This window comes from Rhinoraja longicauda, chromosome 14 (genome assembly GCF_053455715.1).
Source record: "Rhinoraja longicauda isolate Sanriku21f chromosome 14, sRhiLon1.1, whole genome shotgun sequence".
Taxonomy (NCBI): Eukaryota; Metazoa; Chordata; class Chondrichthyes; order Rajiformes; family Arhynchobatidae; genus Rhinoraja; species Rhinoraja longicauda.
In genome coordinates, this window is record NC_135966.1 from 49,683,500 (window position 1) to 49,701,787 (window position 18,288).

The window sequence follows — 18,288 nt, forward strand, 5'->3', positions numbered from 1 at the left end:
CAAGCTAATTCACAGAACCAAAAGTGGTGGCAATGCCACTGCCCAATGCCCATCCATCGACCGGTTGACAAACAAGGCTGCTGGTGGCAGTCGGCCTGTGGAATGTTAACTGACAGGGTACAGACCCACACTGGGCTGTGAATGAATATCTTGTGAAATCATTAAACTCATAAACCCGCTCCACATACAAATTCTAGTTCCTGGGACCAGCAGGACCTGTTATTTATCTCTCTCCTCTTTTAGCAGTCATGCATTCTTACCAGTTTTATGTACTTGTGATGCCACGCATTGCAATGTTGTGGAGGTATAATCACCACTTTGAGTGATTTTTATGTGTTATCTGACCTGTGGACAAAATCCGTGGATGTCTATAAAACGGAACCCATTTGTTTTTCTTGTGGATGGCCAGTGGTCATAGTATCATGGTGTCGTGAGGTGGAAAGTTCAGGCCAATAAATGAAATCAGGAAGGAGTCTGTCTTAAAGGGAAGACCATGAGGTGAGAATAGTCTTCTGACCCTGCTGTTCTTTCATTGAAATAGTTTCCAAATTAGACAATAGACAATAGGTGCAGGAGGAGGCCATTTGGCCCTTCGAGCCAGCACCGCCATTCAATGTGATCATGGCTGATCATTCTCAATCAGTACCCCGTTCCTGCCTTCTCCCCATACCCCCTGACTCCGCTATCCTTAAGAGCTCTATCGAGCTCTCTCTTGAATGCATTCAGAGAATTGGCCTCTGAGGCAGAGAATTCCACAGATTTACAACTCTCTGACTGAAAATGTCAGAAGATTGTTTCACCAGTAAATGAACAGAATAATGGTGTGATGGTGGGAAAGCAGTTATATTCATGGACTAGAGTCATGGAGCGATAGTGTGGCACCAGCCCAACTTGCCCACACCAGCCAAAATGTCCCAGCTACACTAGTCACGCCTGTCTGCGTTTGGCCCATATCCCTCTAAATCTGTCTTATCCATGTACCTGTCCAAATGGATTGTTAAAAGGATTAACAAACTCATCAAGAAGGCATGGCTCCATCCTAGGGATAGAGTTGGATTCATGGGAGGTGGTCTTGGGGGGGGGGGGGGAGGATGCTCCTCAAACTGCGGAGCATCCTGGACAATACAGCTCACCCCCTCCATGACACACTGGTCAACCTGAGGAGCACCTTCAGCGACAGACTGGTTCCACCAAGATGCAGGACAGAACGCCACAGGAGATCCTTCTTCCCTGGGGCTACCAAATTGTACAACTCCTCCCCCTTCTGTCTTGGGGTAGACTGACTCCCCTCCCCCCCCCCCCTCCCCCCCCCCCCCCCCCCCCCATCCAATCTTTACACATCCCCAATTCTTTCCACTCATCACTTTAATTTCATGTTTCATGTGTTTTGTGTTTTATGACTGTGGGCAATTCAATTTCTCTCCTGGGATAAATAAATTTCTGCCAAATCGTATCGCATCGTATCATATTGTAAATGTTTCTCATACATTGCAATAGTCCCTGTCTCAACTACTTCCTCTGGCAGCACATTCCAGACACCCACCACCCTTTGTGTGGAAAGGTTACCCCTCAGATTCCTATTCAGTCTTTTCCCCTTCACCTTAAACCACTGTCCTCTGGTCCTCGATTCCCCTACTCTGGACAAGCGACTCTGTGTGTCTACCCGATATATTCCTCTCATGATTTCATACACTAATATTAGCCCAAAGGCCTGGAGTTGTCATCCAGAGACCCGAGTTCAAATCCCACCACAGCCATTATGGAATTTAAAAACTTGAATAATCTGAAATAAAAAACTGTCATCCATAATGATATCTACAAAATGACCTATGTGGCCGTGCAATAACCCATCTGCTTTATGAATGCCCTCCAGATATATATAGTTGCCTTGCCTGGTCTAAAGTATTCCAGATACTTCAATGTGCATGATTTTCCAATCTCCCCTGACGTTGTGTAGCTAGCCTTTCACTTATGCGGCAACTAGTGATGAGAAATAGATGTTGTTCTTACCATTCACACCCACGTTCCACAAATGGAATAGATAAGTTACATTTGCAAAGATGGCTCAAGGCATCAAGATATTGATAATAAGGCAATGCCCAAAGCTAACACACACACACACACACACACACACACACACACACACACACACAGGGGAAAGGATCAAGGCTACAAGGTAAGTGTGTTTGTGCCAAGTCTGGAAGACAGCACTGCCTGAGGCCACATCTGGATGAGCTCTTTATCCATGACGGTTGACCACTGGCTGATGTCCAATGCAGTGGTTCCATGTCTTTGTATTCCCCATGTATCTGGAGCTATTTCCAGCAGGGGATGGATTGCCTCAGGAGATGGTGCATTTAAATACTGAATGAGTTGGGCTGAGTGGATCAAAAGACAATTTTAGGTCAACATATTGGTCCTTGTATCATGTTTTAATATGAAATATATCAAACTTTAGCTGAGCTCTGAGTTTAACGGTCAAATGTCATGTAGAATTAGAAGTACGGGATTGCATCAAACCATGCTTTAGTCTTACGCAAGCAGATCAGAAACACTTGGGTGTACAGGAGGAAGAAATAGCACCATGATATTCCTGAAGTAGTCATACAGGCAGAAGTGTAAATATGTTTTGACAGCTTGGAAGTGAAGTGGATGGTTTAAGGCCAACAGGTAAATTAGCACGGTGCAATTTAACAATTTAAGGGGCAAGAAGTAGAATTTTAGTTTTTTTTGTGAGGGAGTGATTGTTTCAAGAATAAAGATATTGATAGAGTGTATGAGGTGAAACAGGTTATTTTGCTGGATGTTTCTTGAATTTAGTTGGGGGTATCAGGGAGAGAGTGTGGACATCAACTTCATTTGTCAGTCATTCAGGATTGAAATCAGGAATGTTGCTCACTGCCCAATGAAAAGCAGGCGGCCTCTGCTTCAAAAAGAGTGAATTCAGGGTTTTAATGTGGGCAAGTTGGGCCGAAAGGCCTGTTTCCACGTGAATGATTCACACTCAATAACTGAGGTTAATAGATCTTTTATTTTTTCTTAATAGTTGCAGGAGGAGGCCATTTGGCCCTTCGAGCCAGCACCGCCATTAATTGTGATCATGGCTGATCATCCACAATCAGTAACCCGTGCCTGCCTTCTCCCCATATCCCTTGATTCCACTAGCCCCTAGAGCTCTATCTAACTCTCTCTTAAATTCATCCAGTGAATTGGCCTCCACTGCCTTCTGTGGCAGAGAATTTCACAAATTCACAACTCTCTGGGTGAAAAAGTTCCTTCTCACCTCAGTTTTAAATGGCCTCCCCTTTATTCTTAGACTGTGGCCCCTGGTTCTGGACCGGACTTGTTGGAAAGGTACGAGTCTCAAGGGATGTGGAGTAAATACAGGTAGTTTACACTTTTGACTTACAGTGTGTAAACAGGCCCTTTGGCCCACTGCATCCGGGTCAACCAGCGATCAACCTTACACCAGCACTGTCCTGAACACCAGGGACAATTTTACAACTTACCAAAGCCAATTAACCTGCAAATCTGTACGACTTTGGAGTGTGGGTGGAAACCAGAGCAGTCACAGGGAGAACGTGCAAACTCTGTACAGACAACACCCATAGTCAGGATCTAACCTGGATCTCTGGCGCTGCAAGGTAGCGACTCTACCACTGAACCATTGTGCCGCCCAATGTAGTTGGAGGTGCATATTACGTGATCTAAATAAATGGCAGCCTGAGATGAGAGGGCTCGACAGCCTATTATCTAGCTACGTCCCGTCACCTGTCCATGGAGATCAGGAGGTAGCAGGGGAAGTAAGGAAGGGTGGAAGGGGTCTGAGAATGGGACAATTAATGTAACTATAGGGGATTTTAGCACTCACAGTCAGACCCAAAAACATTTCCACTCCACTTGTTTGAGCAGTTATGACAAGAAATTCATCATCTACAACACCAGTTCCTATCCGAACAGCAGAAGCCTGCAGGTGGTCCACTGCAACCCCAGAGCTCACGACGCTGGAATCACAAATCTGATGGTCGTTCGGGAAATGGAGAGCACAAGGTAAGGCGTACAGTCCACCTCAACATCAGGCAAGTCAGAGGGAATCTCTTCATTGCCAACATTCTGCTCTGCAAAATAAAGGATTTGGACCTTGAATCTTGGCTGTGCAGTGTCCATTTTGATTTTGCACAATCTATATACTAAAACTTTCATTTGTTTGTTTGTTCCTGAACTACAGACAAAACGGTACACGATAGCGCGACAGTTTTAGGCCCACCTTACTCACCATCGTCCCTTTGGTGCTAATGGAAGAAGTTTAAATATGTTATATTTTAAAAGTTATTCACATTTTAAAGTTTAAATCTATCTCCTATGGCGGGTGGGGGGGAGCCGGGGGAGGGAGTGGGGGGGGTGGGAGGGGAGGGGGGGGTGGAAGGAGAGGGTGCTGCACCAATGCAGGAGAGGTTTGGGCCCAACGGGTCCACTTGGTCTAGTAAACCCTAGATATCCAGTGTGATGATTGAAAATGAACACTCATTAACCAGCCAGCAGTATGCTGCCATCCATCCTAGTAAAGACAATAACTTGTAAAGATAGCTAGTAAAGATCCTGGTTCCAATAACTTGGGCAGGAGACAGAATGTAACCGCCTCCTGCCCCTACCCCCCCCCCCCCCCCCCTCCCTCCTCTGTCCCTCTATGTTGATGGTATTACCATCTTAAGTGTGTGGAGGATATTGAACAACCGATTATTATCTACTTACAATGGATTTCCCTTCTTTTACCAATGGTTCATTGTCACCAATTCAAAATGATTAAATACCTGACATATTGTGGGGGCTACCTGACTATACACATCATCGCCACCTTCTCAAGGACAATAGGAATTGCTGGTTCATCCTGTTCCTAAAATCAATGTAAATAGTTAGGAAAAAGCCACATTTCGAGTCAAATAAACAGGAGTGCCACATATACACCGTAGAAACAGGCCCTTTGGCCCAACTTGCCCACACTGGCCAACATGTCCCAGCTACACTAGTCCCACCTGCCCACGTTTGGTCCATATCCCTCCAAACTCGTCCTATCAATGTACCAATGTCTAACTGTTTCTTAAATCTTGGGATAGTCCCTGCCACTACGACCTCCTCTGGCAGCTTGTCCCATACACCCCCCCACCCTTTGTGTGAAAAAGTTACCCCTCAAATTCCTATTAAATCTTTTCTCTTTCATCTTAAACCTACAGTATGTCCTCTGGTCCTCGATTCACCTACTCTGGGCAAGGGATTCTGTGCATCTACCCGATCTACTCCTATGATCTTATATAATCACCCCTGCATAAGATCACTCCTCATCCTCCTGCGCTCCATTGAATAGAGTCCCATCCTACTCAACCTCTCCCTACAGCTCAGACCCTCGAGTTCTGGCGATATACTCATAAATCTTCTCTACACCCTTTCCAGCTTGACAACATCTTTCCTACAACATGGTGCCCAGAACTGAACACGATACTCTATTTGCGACCTCACCAACGTCTTATACAATGCACCCTCTCTAACGTCTTATGATCATGTGCACAGTAAAAGAGATGGCATTGGTAGAACTAACTAGTGTTTCATCCACTGACCGCAATGACTGAAAAATGTTGTGAACACTGCCCAGTCCATCACTGGCTCTGACCGCCCCACCATCGGAGGCATTCATCGGAGTTGGTGCCTCAAAAAGGCAGCCAGCATCATCAGAGACCCACACCACCCTGGCCACACACTCATTTCACCACTGCCAATAGACAATAGGTGCAGGAGGAGGCCATTCGGCCCTTTCAGCCAGCACCGCCATTCAATGTGATCATGGCTGATCATTCTCAATCAGTACCCCGTTCCTGCCTTCTCCCCATACCCCCTGTCTCCGCTATCTAGCTCTCTCTTGAATGCATTCAGAGAATTGGCCTCCATTGCCTTCTGAGGCAGAGAATTCCACAGATTCACAACTCTCTGACTGAAAAAGTTTTTACTCATCTCAGTTCTAAATGGCCTACCCCTTATTCTTAAATTGTGGCCCCTTGTTCTGGACTCCCCCAACATTGGGAACATGTTTCCTGCCTCTAACGTGTCCAACCCCTCAATATTCTTATACGTTTCGATAAGATCCCCATTGGGAAGAAGGTACAGGAGCCTGAAAACTGTAACGTTCAGGAACAGCTCCTTCCCTACAGCAGTTTGGCTGTTAAACACTACAACCTCAAATAAGCTCTGAACTACATAGACTATTATTGTGTAGGCATCTGCTGGTTTAAATCGAAGGTAGACACTAAATGCTGGAGTAACTCAGCAGGTCAGGCAGCATCTCTGGAGAGAAGGAATGGATGACATTTAGGGTCTAAACCCTTCTTCAGACAGATGTCAGGGGAGGGGGCGGGACACAGATAGGATGTAGTCAGAGACTTTAGATAGTCTTTAGATAACTTCAGATAGTCCCTGCTTTCCCTCTCTATCCCCTCCCCCTTCCCAGTTCTCCCTCTATCTTCCTGTCTCCAACTACATCCTATCTTTGCCCTGCCCCCTCCCCTGACATCAGTCTGAAGAAGGGTCTCAACCTGAAATGTCACCCATTCCTTCTCTCCAAAGATGCTGACTGACCTGCTGAGTTACTCCAGCATTTTGTGTCTACCTTAGATTATTGTTGTTATTGGTTGTTTTTTATGTGTGCGTATATATATATATATATATATGATCTGTATTTGTGAATAAATTCTGTATTACACACTGAATAGCACATATATATACACACACTGTATTTATACACGCTGAAAGTTTTTATCTCTCTCATTTATTATATTGTTTAGAGTGTACTATGTTTACATCTTCTGTTGTGCTGCAGCCAGTAAGAGTTTCATCGTTCTCTCTGGAACATATGACAATAAAACACTCTCAACCCTCTTCTCTCTCGTATCCAAAAGTAATGTGTTTAATGGGCTTTCTCTCACGACTCATTCAGGCTGGTGACGGGCTCCTTCGATAAAAGTGTGAAAGTCTGGTCCCAGGACGGACAGCTGATCCTCACGCTCCCCTACTTTACCGGCTTCATAAGTAGTCTTTGCTTCGTGCCTTGCGTGAACTCGGTCTGGATCTGCAGCGGTGCCCCATCCCCTTCCATCTTCGACCCGAGCTCCGGAGAGATCGTGAGTGCTGCTCTTTTCTTTACTGGGAATAAATCCAGCCATTGAATTGAATTGAATTGAATTACCTTTATTGTCTTTCAAAATAAATTGAACGAAAATCATTTGCCACGCAGCCACAACAGTACAGAGTAAAAGACACAAGGCACACAATTTTAACACAAACATCCATCACAGTGACTCCTCCAGACACCCCTTCACTGCGATGGAAGGCAAACAATATCTTCTCTCTTCCCCCATGCTTCTCCCACGGACACATAGTTCGACTTCTGCCGAGGCGACCGACTCGCGCAGCCCCCACAAGGAGATGGAAGGCCCCGCGGCTGAGCCACCCCGGGCGATGGAAGGCCCCGCGGCCGAGCCGTACCGGGCGATGGAAGGCCCCACGGCCGAGCCACCCCGGGCGATGGAAGGCCCCGCGGCCGAGCCGTACTGTGTAATGGAAGGCCCCGCGGCCGAGCCGTACCGGGCGATGGAAGGCCCCGCGGCCGAGCCGTACCGGGCGATGGAAGGCCGAGCCATACCGGGCGATGGAAGGCCCCACGGCCGAGCCACCCCGGGCGATGGAAGGCCCCGCGGCCGAGCCGTACTGTGTAATGGAAGGCCCCGCGGCCGAGCCGTACCGGGCGATGGAAGGCCCCACGGCCGAGCCGTACCGGGCGATGGAAGGCCCCGCGGCCGAGCCGTACTGGGTAATGGAAGGTCCCACGGCCGAGCCGTACCGGGCGAAGAAAGGCCGAGCCGTACCGGGCGATGGAAGGCCCCGCGGCCGAGACGCCCTGGGCAATGAAAGTCCCGCGGCCGAGCTGCGCGCTGGAAGGTTCCGTGGCCGAGCCACGCCTCGAGAAAGAGATTTTTTTTTAAAAGAAAGGTTTCCTCCCCCCCCCCCCCCCCCCACATATACACAGCTAAAATAGAGTACTACACATATCTAACACTAACATATAGACAATAAAAAGACAACGGACAAACAGACTGCCGGCGAGCCGCAGCCGCAGCCGCATGGCAGCGCAGCCATCTTGAAGTGGCAGGGGGCAGTGTAACTGTACATTTAACAAAGATTTGAAAGCGAAGAATAGGAGGTGACTGCAAGGGAGAAGTAAACTTCCTTCCTCCAAAGCAACTTCCTCAAACCTAGGAGCAGGACTACGGTATCTTCGTGAAATATTAATAATGACACAGGACATGATTTCAAAGTCCGTGTGTGAAATTAAATGACGCAAGCGAGTGAAAGTGGGGAGGATTGCAACATATTTTTGTTTATGTTTTGAGTTGTGGGCATTGTTGCCAAACTTTATTGTCCTCAAAGAGCACAATGACACACTTGAATAATACGCAGACTACTGGGAGAATGAAATTAATACCGAAATCTACGAGATTAGACATTTTGATAATATAAGTGAAGGACGATCATAGGAACTTATCAGAGGGAAGGCGATACGTGAAAGAGTTTGGTTTAGTTTATTGTCACATGTACCGGGGTCCAGTGAAAAGCTTTTTGTTGCGTGCTAACCAGTCAGCGGAAAGACGGTACAAGATCACAATCGAGTCATTCACAGTGTATAGATACATGATAAGGGAATAACGTTTAGTGCAAGGTAAAGCCAGCAAAGTCCGATCAAGGATAGGCTGAGGGTCACCAATGTGGTAGATGGTAGTTCGATCAAGGATAGTCTGAGAGTCACCAATGTGGTAGATGGTAGTCTGATCAAGGATAGTCTGAGGGTCACCAATGTGGTAGATGGTAGTCTGATCAAGGATAGTCTGAGGGTCACCAATGTGGTAGATGGTAGTCTGATCAAGGATAGTCTGAGGGTCACCAATATGGTAGATGATAGTTCGATCAAGGATAGTCTGAGAGTCACCAATGTGGTAGATGGTAGTCTGATCAAGGATAGTCTGAGGGTCACCAATGTGGTAGATGGTAGTCCGATCAAGGATAATCCGAAGAGTGTGTGGGTTCTAGACTGTTGGAACCAGATGGGGAAGGGGAATGAAACTGGCTATCAGGGGCTGGGGCAGTGGAAAGAAAGGGTTTTGCAAGAGGACCTGGGTAGCTCAGGTCGAGAGGGAAATGTACAGAGGGTGTGCAGGTTCCCTGAAGTTAGAGAATTTAGCGTTCATGCAATGAGACTGTTGACTACCCAGCTGGGGTATGACTTGCTGTCCCTCTAGGCTGCACCAGCCTCACCTTGGCAGTGGAGGAGACCAAGGACAGACAGGCCGGTGTGGGAATGGGGATGGTAGTTGAAATGGGTGGCACGGTGGCGCAGCGGTAGAGTTGCTGCCTTACAGCGAATGCAGCGCCGGAGACTCAGGTTCGATCCTGACTACGGGCGCCCTCTGTACGGAGTTTGTACGTTCTCCCCGTGACCTGCGTGGGTTTTCTCCGAGATCTTCGGTTTCCTCCCACACTCCAAAGACGTACAGGTATGTAGGTTAATTGGCTGGGCAAATGTTTTTTTTTTTTAATTGTCCCTAGTGTCTGTAGGATAGTGTTAATGTGCAGGGATCGCTGGGTGGCGCGGACCCGATGGGCCGAAGGGCCTGTTTCCGCGCTGTATCTCTAAATCTAAAAATCTAAATCTAAATGGCTAGCAATCTGGAGCTCAAACTGGTCATTGTTCCAGATCGCAAGTACTCAGAAAAATGGTTGTCCATTCTAGTTCTGGCCTTGCTAATGCCACATGGAGAGCATTGAATGCAATAGACAAGGTTGGAAGAAGTGCAGGTAAATCTTTGTCTCACCTGAAAGGCCTGGTTCCTGGAGGGTGGTGAGGAAGGAGGTGTAGGGACAAGTGTTGTAGCTCCTATGGCCGCAGGGGAAAGTACTCAGAGATGAGGTGGAATGGGCGGGAAGGGGTGACTGGACCAAGGGAGCCAAGGAGAAAGTGGTCCTACAGGAAGGAAGGGGTGTGGAGGGGAAGAGGTGGCTAGTCGTTGAATCAGATCGCAACTCCAGGGTAGTGAGAAAATGTGAAAACTGCCACATGCAGGTTGGCCTTTAAGTCAAACACTATCCTGGTGTGGAGATACATCACTGCTTCTGCATCAATGATTGAATCCCAGAACTACCTCCCCAACATCTATTCATCAAAAGGAGAGCAGCAGTTCAGGGAGAAGGTTCAGCACCACCCTCTCCACGACCAATGGGAAATGGCAAAACATGATGGGTTTTGTCAGTGACACTCGCTTCCCAAAAGTAAATAAATAAATTAATTAAATCTGTCTGCTGAAGGGGTAACTTGGTGCAGTGTTTATTAGTATTGCACATTAATGAGTTTTTCACTGACAGATCAGATAATAAGTGGATATCTAGCTCATCCATTGCCTCCTGCTGCCAAATCCTTGCAATTGCACGACAAGCAATGTGCTGTTATATTGGGGTTGGTATTGGGACTGGTTTATTATTATTATTATTATTATTATTATTATTGTCATTGTCATTGTCATTGTCATTGTCATTGTCATTGTCATTGTCGTTGTCGTTGTCGTTGTCGTTGTCGTTGTCGTTGTTGTTGTTATTGTTATTATTGGTATTATTATTATTATTATTATTATTACCACCAAGGTAGAGTGAATAATCTGGCTTGTGTGCTATCCAGATAGACCGTCCATACATGAATCCAGTCAAGCAGGTGCATAACATGGTGCAGTATCTCTTGACAAGTCAGTCAAGTCAGTCGAGTGAAGTCCAGCAATGAGTAGGAAACCACGGTTCGCAGGATATCATCACCCCTGTTACTGATGAGGAGGGAACAAGTGCTGTCGAGGGGGATGTATCATATCATATCATATCATATATATACAGCCGGAAACAGTGTGTAGGTGGTGGTGCCAGTCAGGGAGAAGAGCGGTGGGGTGAAACCTAGAGTTAAATGGCCTCGGGCAGGTGAAAGGAGGAATGGGAAACTGTTAATATAGATTTGGTAAAGGCGTTAGTGAGTCTGAAAGGAACAGTGGAAAACAAGTTAGATAAGATGGGAGAGATCATTTGCCAATATGGTGCGGACAGGTTTGGTGTTATTGAGAAAGAGAAGGCGCAGGCTCTACAGGTGGGTAGATCTAGATGAGAGAGAGAGAGAGAAAGAGAGTGAAATCAAGAGATTTGTGAAGGAGAGGAGACAGTTGAGAAAGCAGTGGAGAAAGGCTACACTTGATGAGAGAGAGGAGATTAATGTTTTGCAAGAAGAGTTAAGAAATCGGTTAGCAATATTAAGGAGGGCAGAACACCTCCGGATGAAGAGAAAGAAGAAGGAGCAAGTCAGGTCAGCATTTCACAGGGATCCACTTACATTTGTTAAAAGAATGTTTAGTCAGGGAAAAAGTGGAAAGCTCAAAGCTTCAAAGGAAGAGTTAGAGGAATATTTCAAAAGGACATACTCAGATCCAGAAACGAAAAGGGGAATGGGGTTCCCTCCAGATGTACCACCCTTAGGAGAGATAGAGCATCAGTTAGATGTTTTGCCACCAAAGTGGAAGGCGTAACAAGGCGAGCAAAGGCTTCTTCAGCCCCAGGGCCGAATGGAGTCCCTTACTGGGTATATGAAAGTGTACCTGATGTGCTTAGATTCTTGTGGAGGCTCTTGCGTATAGTTTAAGAAAATAACTGCAGATGCTGGTACAAATCGAAGGTATTTATTCACAAAATGCTGGAGTAACTCAGCAGGTCAGGCAGCATCTCAGGAGAGAAGGAATTGGTGATGTTTCGGGTCGAGACGCGAAACGTCACCCATTCCTTCTCTCCTGAGATGCTGCCTGACCTGCTGAGTTACTCCAGCATTTTGTGAATAAATACCTTGCGTATAATTTGGTAGAAGCTGGTTATACCAAGGGTTTGGCGTAGAGCAGGGGGTATTTTCATTCCCAAGGAGAAAGGGTCTTCAGTTAAGTCAGTTTAGACCTATATTTCTCCCAAATGTAGAAGACAAGATTTTGTTTAGCATCGTGGCACAGAGGCTGGCAAGTTATTTAGAAAGGAACAGGTGAATAGATACCACAGTGCAGAAAGCAGGAATCTCAGATTTTGCAGGTTGCTTCGAACACATTAGTGTAATATGGCACCAGATTCAGACAGCCAAGCTCGAGAGAAGAGATTTGCATGTGGTGTTATGCACCTGGCAAATGCGTTTGGATCTGTGCCACTTAGTCTTATTTGGAGTGCTTTTGATTTCTTTAGAGTTCCAGGATCAACAGTAAATTTAGTGAAAACATATTTCCAAGATGTCCGAATGTGTTTTAGTACAGCAGACGTTTCGACAGCATGGCAGAGGCTAGAGATGGGCATTAAGGCAGGGTGTACTATTTCCCAGTTAGCGTTTACAATGGCGATGGATCGAATGATTAGAGCATCACGGTGGGTCGTTGGCGGGGAGAGACGGTAGGACAGACTGCACCTCCCTCCAATCAGGGCCTTTGTGGATGATATGACCCTGGTGACCACAACAGTAGCTTGGACAAGAAGGTTGTTAGAGAAGATAAATGGTAATCTTAAATGGGCTCGATTGAAGATTAAGCCTAGAAAGTCATGGAGTATTTATTTGGCAAGAGGAAAGGTGGTAGAGAATAGGTCCTGTGTAGATGAAGAAAAAATCCCGTCTACAATGGTGAAACCAGTTAAAAATTTGGGCAGGTAGTATAACGGGAAGTTGGATGACACTGAACAGATTCAGCAGCTTAGAAAGTATGTTACTGACGGGTTAGAAAGGAGAGAGAAGTCAGGGCTTCCAGGCAAGTTGAAGTTGTGGTGCTTGTAGTTTGGGCTATTCCCTAGGTTGATGTGGCCCTTGACTGTATATGAGGTGCCAAATTCTAAGGTGGAAAGGTTAGATAGATTGGTTAGTTCATACATTAGGAAATGGTTAGGAGTTCCACAGTGTCTTAGTAATGTGGCTTTATATGGGAAATGTATTCTCCATTTACCATTGTCTAGCCTAACAGAGGAGTTTAAGTGTATTAAGGTGAGGTTAGAGTTGCAATTATCAGGGAGTAAGGATACCTTGGTTACTAATCTGGTTCCAAGTGTAACTAGAGGGAGGAAGTGGAACACAAAGCAGGCAGCAGAAGAAGCACAAGCAGCTCTGAGGCAGACAGACATTGTTGGTCGGGTGCGGCAAGGGAAAGGAGGCTTAGGGCTCGGCACAGGGAACCCAGTGTGGAGTAAGGCAGGTCCAACAGAGAGGAGGGAATTGGGTGTAGAACAGGTACATCGTCAGGAGGAAGCAGTGGGATGTGGAAGGGCAGTAGCTCAGGTTAAACAGGGACAGTGGATGAACTGGGAAAGTGTAGAAAAGAGGAGGTTGAGCTGGAGGGACCTGTGGTGCATGGAGGCGGGTCATGTAAGCTTCCTTATAAGGACTATTTATGATGTGCTGCCATCACCGCAGAGCCTCAAACAATGGGTAGGTGGGGACCTGGCGTGTCCCATGTGTTCAGAGGTGGCAACGTTGAGGCATATTGGGGCGGCACAGTGGCGCAACGGTAGAGTTGCTGCTTTACAGCGAATGCAGCGTCGGAGACTCAGGTTCGATCCTGACTACGGGTGCTGTACTGCAAGGAGTTTGTACGTTCTCCCCGTGACCTGCGTGGGTTTTCTCCGAGATCTTCGGTTTCCTCCCACACTCCAAAGACGTACAGGTATGTAGGTTAATTGACTGGGCAAATGTAAAAATTGTCCCTAGTGTGTGTAGGATAGTGTTAATGTGCGGGGATCGCTGGGCGGCGCGGACTTGGTGGGCTGAAAAGGCCTGTTTCCGCGCTGTATCTGAAATATAAAATATGAAAAATATATTTTGTCAGGATCTAAGACGAGTGTTTCTCAGGGTCGATATACTTGTTGGCATAACCTGGTCTTGAAGTGTACAGCTACAGCAATTGAGAGGAGGAGAGCACGGGTGAATTCAGTAGGCGTCAGGACTGGGACTGTATTGATTCATTTTGTCCGTGAGGGAAAGAAAGGTAGAGGAGGGAAACATAGAAACTAGGTGCAGGAGTAGGCCATTCGGCCCTTCGAGCCTGCACCGCCATTCAATATGATCATGGCTGATCATCCAACTCAGTATCCCGTACCTGCCTTCTCTCCATACCCCCTAATCCCTTTACCCACAAGGGCCACATCTAACTCCCTCTTAAATATAGCCAATGAACTGGCCTCAACTACCTTTTGTGGCAGAGAATTCCACAGATTCACCACTCTCTGTGTGAAAAAAATCTTTCTCATCTCGGTCCTAAAAGACTTCCCCCTTATCCTTAAACTGTGACCCCTTGTTCTAGACTTCCCCAACATCGGGAACAATCTTCCTGCATCTAGCCTGTCCAACCCCTTAAGAATTTTGTAAGTTTCTATAAGATCGCCCCTCAATCTTCTAAATTCCAGCGAGTACAAGCCGAATCTATCCAGTCTTTCTTCATATGAAAGTCCTGCCATCCCAGGGATCAATCTGGTGAACCTTCTCTGTACTCCCTCTATGGCAAGAATGTCTTTCCTCAGATTAGGAGACCAAAACTGTACACAATACTCCAGGTGTGGTCTCACCAATGCCCTGTACAACTGCAGCAGAACCTCCCTGCTCCTATACTCAAATCCCCCCGCTATGAATGCCAACATACCATTCGCTTTCTTCACTGCCTGCTGCACCTGCATGCCTACTTTCAATGACTGGTGTACCACGACACCCAGGTCTCGTTGCATCTCCCCTTCTCCTAATCGGCCACCATTCAGATAATAGTCTGCTTTCCTGTTCTTGCCACCAAAGTGGCAACCTCACATTTATCCACATTATACTGCATCTGCCATGCATTTTCCCACTCACCTAACCTATCCAAGTCACCTTGCAGCCTCCTAGCATCCACCTCACAGCTAACACTGCCCCCCAGCTTTGCAGATGGGTATGAATCAGGCCTGTTACGGGGAGCCAATGATTGGGAGATGCCGGTAGATTTGGGAGGAAAGCTTGTTGTTCCTCAGAAATAATTACTACTAGTTTGAGGCCTGAGATAGTGTAATGGTCTGGGATGCCAGAAACAACTGTTGAACCTTCCTGAGGTGTCATGTCACGAAACACCAGTGAAGGGAGATGCCCACTTGATAACCCCAATGATATACTTGCATCTACAGGATTAGTTTTTTTTTAAAAATGTAATTAATATGTAGGTAGCTGGTTTTTTTTATTTTAAGTTTGTGTATTTAGTTAGATAATACTTTGGTTTTGGGCTTGGTTTTCTTAGTTGAGCGCATATCCTGGAGTTAGAGCACAAGTTCTTTGTGTTTTAATTGTAGTTTACAGTTACAGAGAAAGTGTAGATAAAAGAAAGAGTGCAAGGGCCACAACAAGATATATTGGAGAATCGACAACAAATCCGTAGGATAAAGTGATGATAAACGCAAAATGCTGGAGTAACTCAGCGGGACAGGCAGCTGGCCGATACCCTTCTTCAGACTGAAAGGAAACGAGAGATATAGACAGGGATGTGGAGAGAGATATAGAACAAATTAATGAAAGATATGCAAAAAAAGTAATGATGATAAAGGAAACAAGCCATTGTGAGCTGTTTGCTAGGTGAGAACGAGAAGCTGATGTGACTTGGGTCGGAGGGAACATAGGGGTTACTTGAAGTTAGAGAACTGAATATTCATACCATTGGGGTGTAAGCTGCCCAAGTGAAATATGAGATGCTGTTCCTCAAATTTGCATTGGCCTCACTCTGACAATGGAGGAGGCCTAGGACAGAAAGGTCAGTGTGGGAATGGGAAGGGGAATTAAAGTGTTTGGCAAACCTGTTGGATGTCGGTCTAACCACTGTCAGTCTAAAAAAAAAACTACCTCTCAGATACCCTTTAATTCACTTTTCTCCCACTTTAAAACTCTACCCCCTTGTTTTTGACATTCCTACCATGGGGAAAAAAAGATTTTGATCATCTATTCTATTTGTCCCTCTCATAATGTTACATGGTATTTTTTTTCAGTCAACAGTTAAAATAATCGGAGAAAGTTTTGGAAATTCCATTTGTGCTATCCAATCTAACCACTCTATCTGTGCTATTGGTCTGTTCTCTCATTGGTTATTCTAGTCCTTTGCAATGTTTTACACTATACTTATTCCATTGTCGACCTTAACGATCCACTGATTACTTTCCATGGCCAACTGTGCTGCAAACTTTGTTGATACTTTGCAAGTTCACTTCATTAATTACATTCATCAAAGATGCCTCTAACCTCTTGAATTTAGTCACCATTAACCCAGATAGATTACTTTGAATAGCCATTGAACTGATTATTGTCTCACTTTCCTTTCCAAGGTTTCAGAGTCCATCGAAACTTTCCAAAGCCATGAGGATGGACAACCACTGCACCAACTGGTCTGCGCACCAGAATCCAACCACGTCATAGGCAAGAGGTCACATTAACAATGTCTCCACTTACATTGCCAAATCAATCAGCACTTTCACCTTCTCTGAACATCTTCTATCAAGGCACATTTATTTAGTACTAGACCAAGTTGAACCGTTGGGCCCAAACCTCTCCTGCATTGGTGCAGCACCCTCTCCTAATGGAATGGCCTGGGTGGCAGGTTTAGTGTAGTTTATTGTCACGTGTACCGAGGTACAGTGAAAGGCTTTTGTTGCGTGCTATCCGGTCAGCGGAAAGACAATACATGATACAATTGAGCCATTCACAGTGTACAGATACATGATAAGGGAATAGATTTAGATTTAGATTTTTTAGATTTAGAGATACAGCGTGGAAACAGGCCCTTCGGCCCACCAGGTCCGCGCCGCCCAGCAATCATCGCACATTAACACTATCCTACACACACTAGGGACAATTTTTACATTTACCCAGTCAATTAACCTACATACCTGGTTAACGTTTACATTTACCCAGTCAATTAACATACATACCTGGCAGAAAATAACGTTTAGTGCAAGATAAATGACAGTAAAGTTTGATTAAAGATAGCCCGAGGGTTTCCAATGAGGTAGATAGTTGTTCAGGACTACTTTCCACTTGGTGGTGGGATGGTTCAGTTGCCTGATAACAACTGGAAATAAACTGTTCCTGAACCTGGAGATTATCTGAATGTGGAGATGGTAAGCTTGATGATACTTCCAGACTTCCTGCTGCACCATCAGTTTTCTTCAGAATAATTCAATTGTACCTTATAAAACTAACCAAGAGATGGGTGGTGAACTTAGTTTGACAGAAGGCAAAGCGTGCAAGTGTATAGGAAGGAACTGCAGATGCTGGTTTAAACCAAAGCTAGACACAAGATGCTGGAGTAACTCAGCGGGACAGGCAACATCTCTGGAGAGAAGGAATGGGTGATGATGGTGAAACGTCACCCATTCCTTCTCTCCAGAGATACTGCCTGTCCCGCTGATTTACTCCCGCAACTGGATAGCTTGCTTACTGGGCTGGGAGTGTTAACTTGGATTATTTCATAAGTGTATCAGTGAATGCAGATACTCTGGGCAAAGAGATGAAAGTTTTATCAGTAATCCAAGCCATTTCGTCAATAGATTTCTGCGAAGAAAACAAGTTTTCTCCATGAGCAGAGTTGATTAATTAATAGATGAATTGAAGCTCCACCTCCTCCCTGCCGTTGTGCTTGGTCCATGCACTGTCCAAGCATGTCTGACCCTCGAAGTTTGCAAAGGCATCAGGCTTCACCCTCTGGTCTGTGCCAGGGTCACCATGTGGTGCCCCACTTGCTCTCCACACCACAACTGCAAACAGAAAAACCCACCAGGCTCCATCCCGGTATCTGTGGGAGATGGCAGCCATAACTAAAGGCCCGTCCAGTTGTGGATTCCCTGATGGTTCAACAGCCTACAGGCACTAACAGAGAAACCCCTATGAAAATCATTTATTCAGCTGTTACTGGCAGACAGCCTATATCCCATCGATGCCACGACCAATGTACCCTGGCAGTGTCAACCCCTGATAATGAGAAGGCTGATAGGATTTGTTCATTGAGATGTGGCTCATTAAGCAAAATGCAAAGTGCTGGAGGAACTCAGCGGGTCAGGCAGCATCTGCGGAGCGAACGGATAGATGACATTTTGGGTCAAACCCTTTCTTCGGACCTTGTTTCTTACTGCAAGGTTCCAGCATTTGCAGTTACT

General features: G+C 45.9%; 1 protein-coding gene across 1 annotated transcript in view; it reads left to right on the forward strand.

Annotated features, from left to right (window-relative positions):
* The first annotated feature begins 16,462 nt into the window (after positions 1–16,462).
* The window catches only part of LOC144599959 (cell division cycle protein 20 homolog), a 37,820-nt gene continuing 35,994 nt past the window's right edge, over positions 16,463–18,288 (forward strand). The window contains exon 1 of the mRNA XM_078411239.1: positions 16,463–16,559. The gene's annotated coding sequence lies outside the window, so the exon portion shown is untranslated. The remainder of the gene's footprint in view (positions 16,560–18,288) is intronic.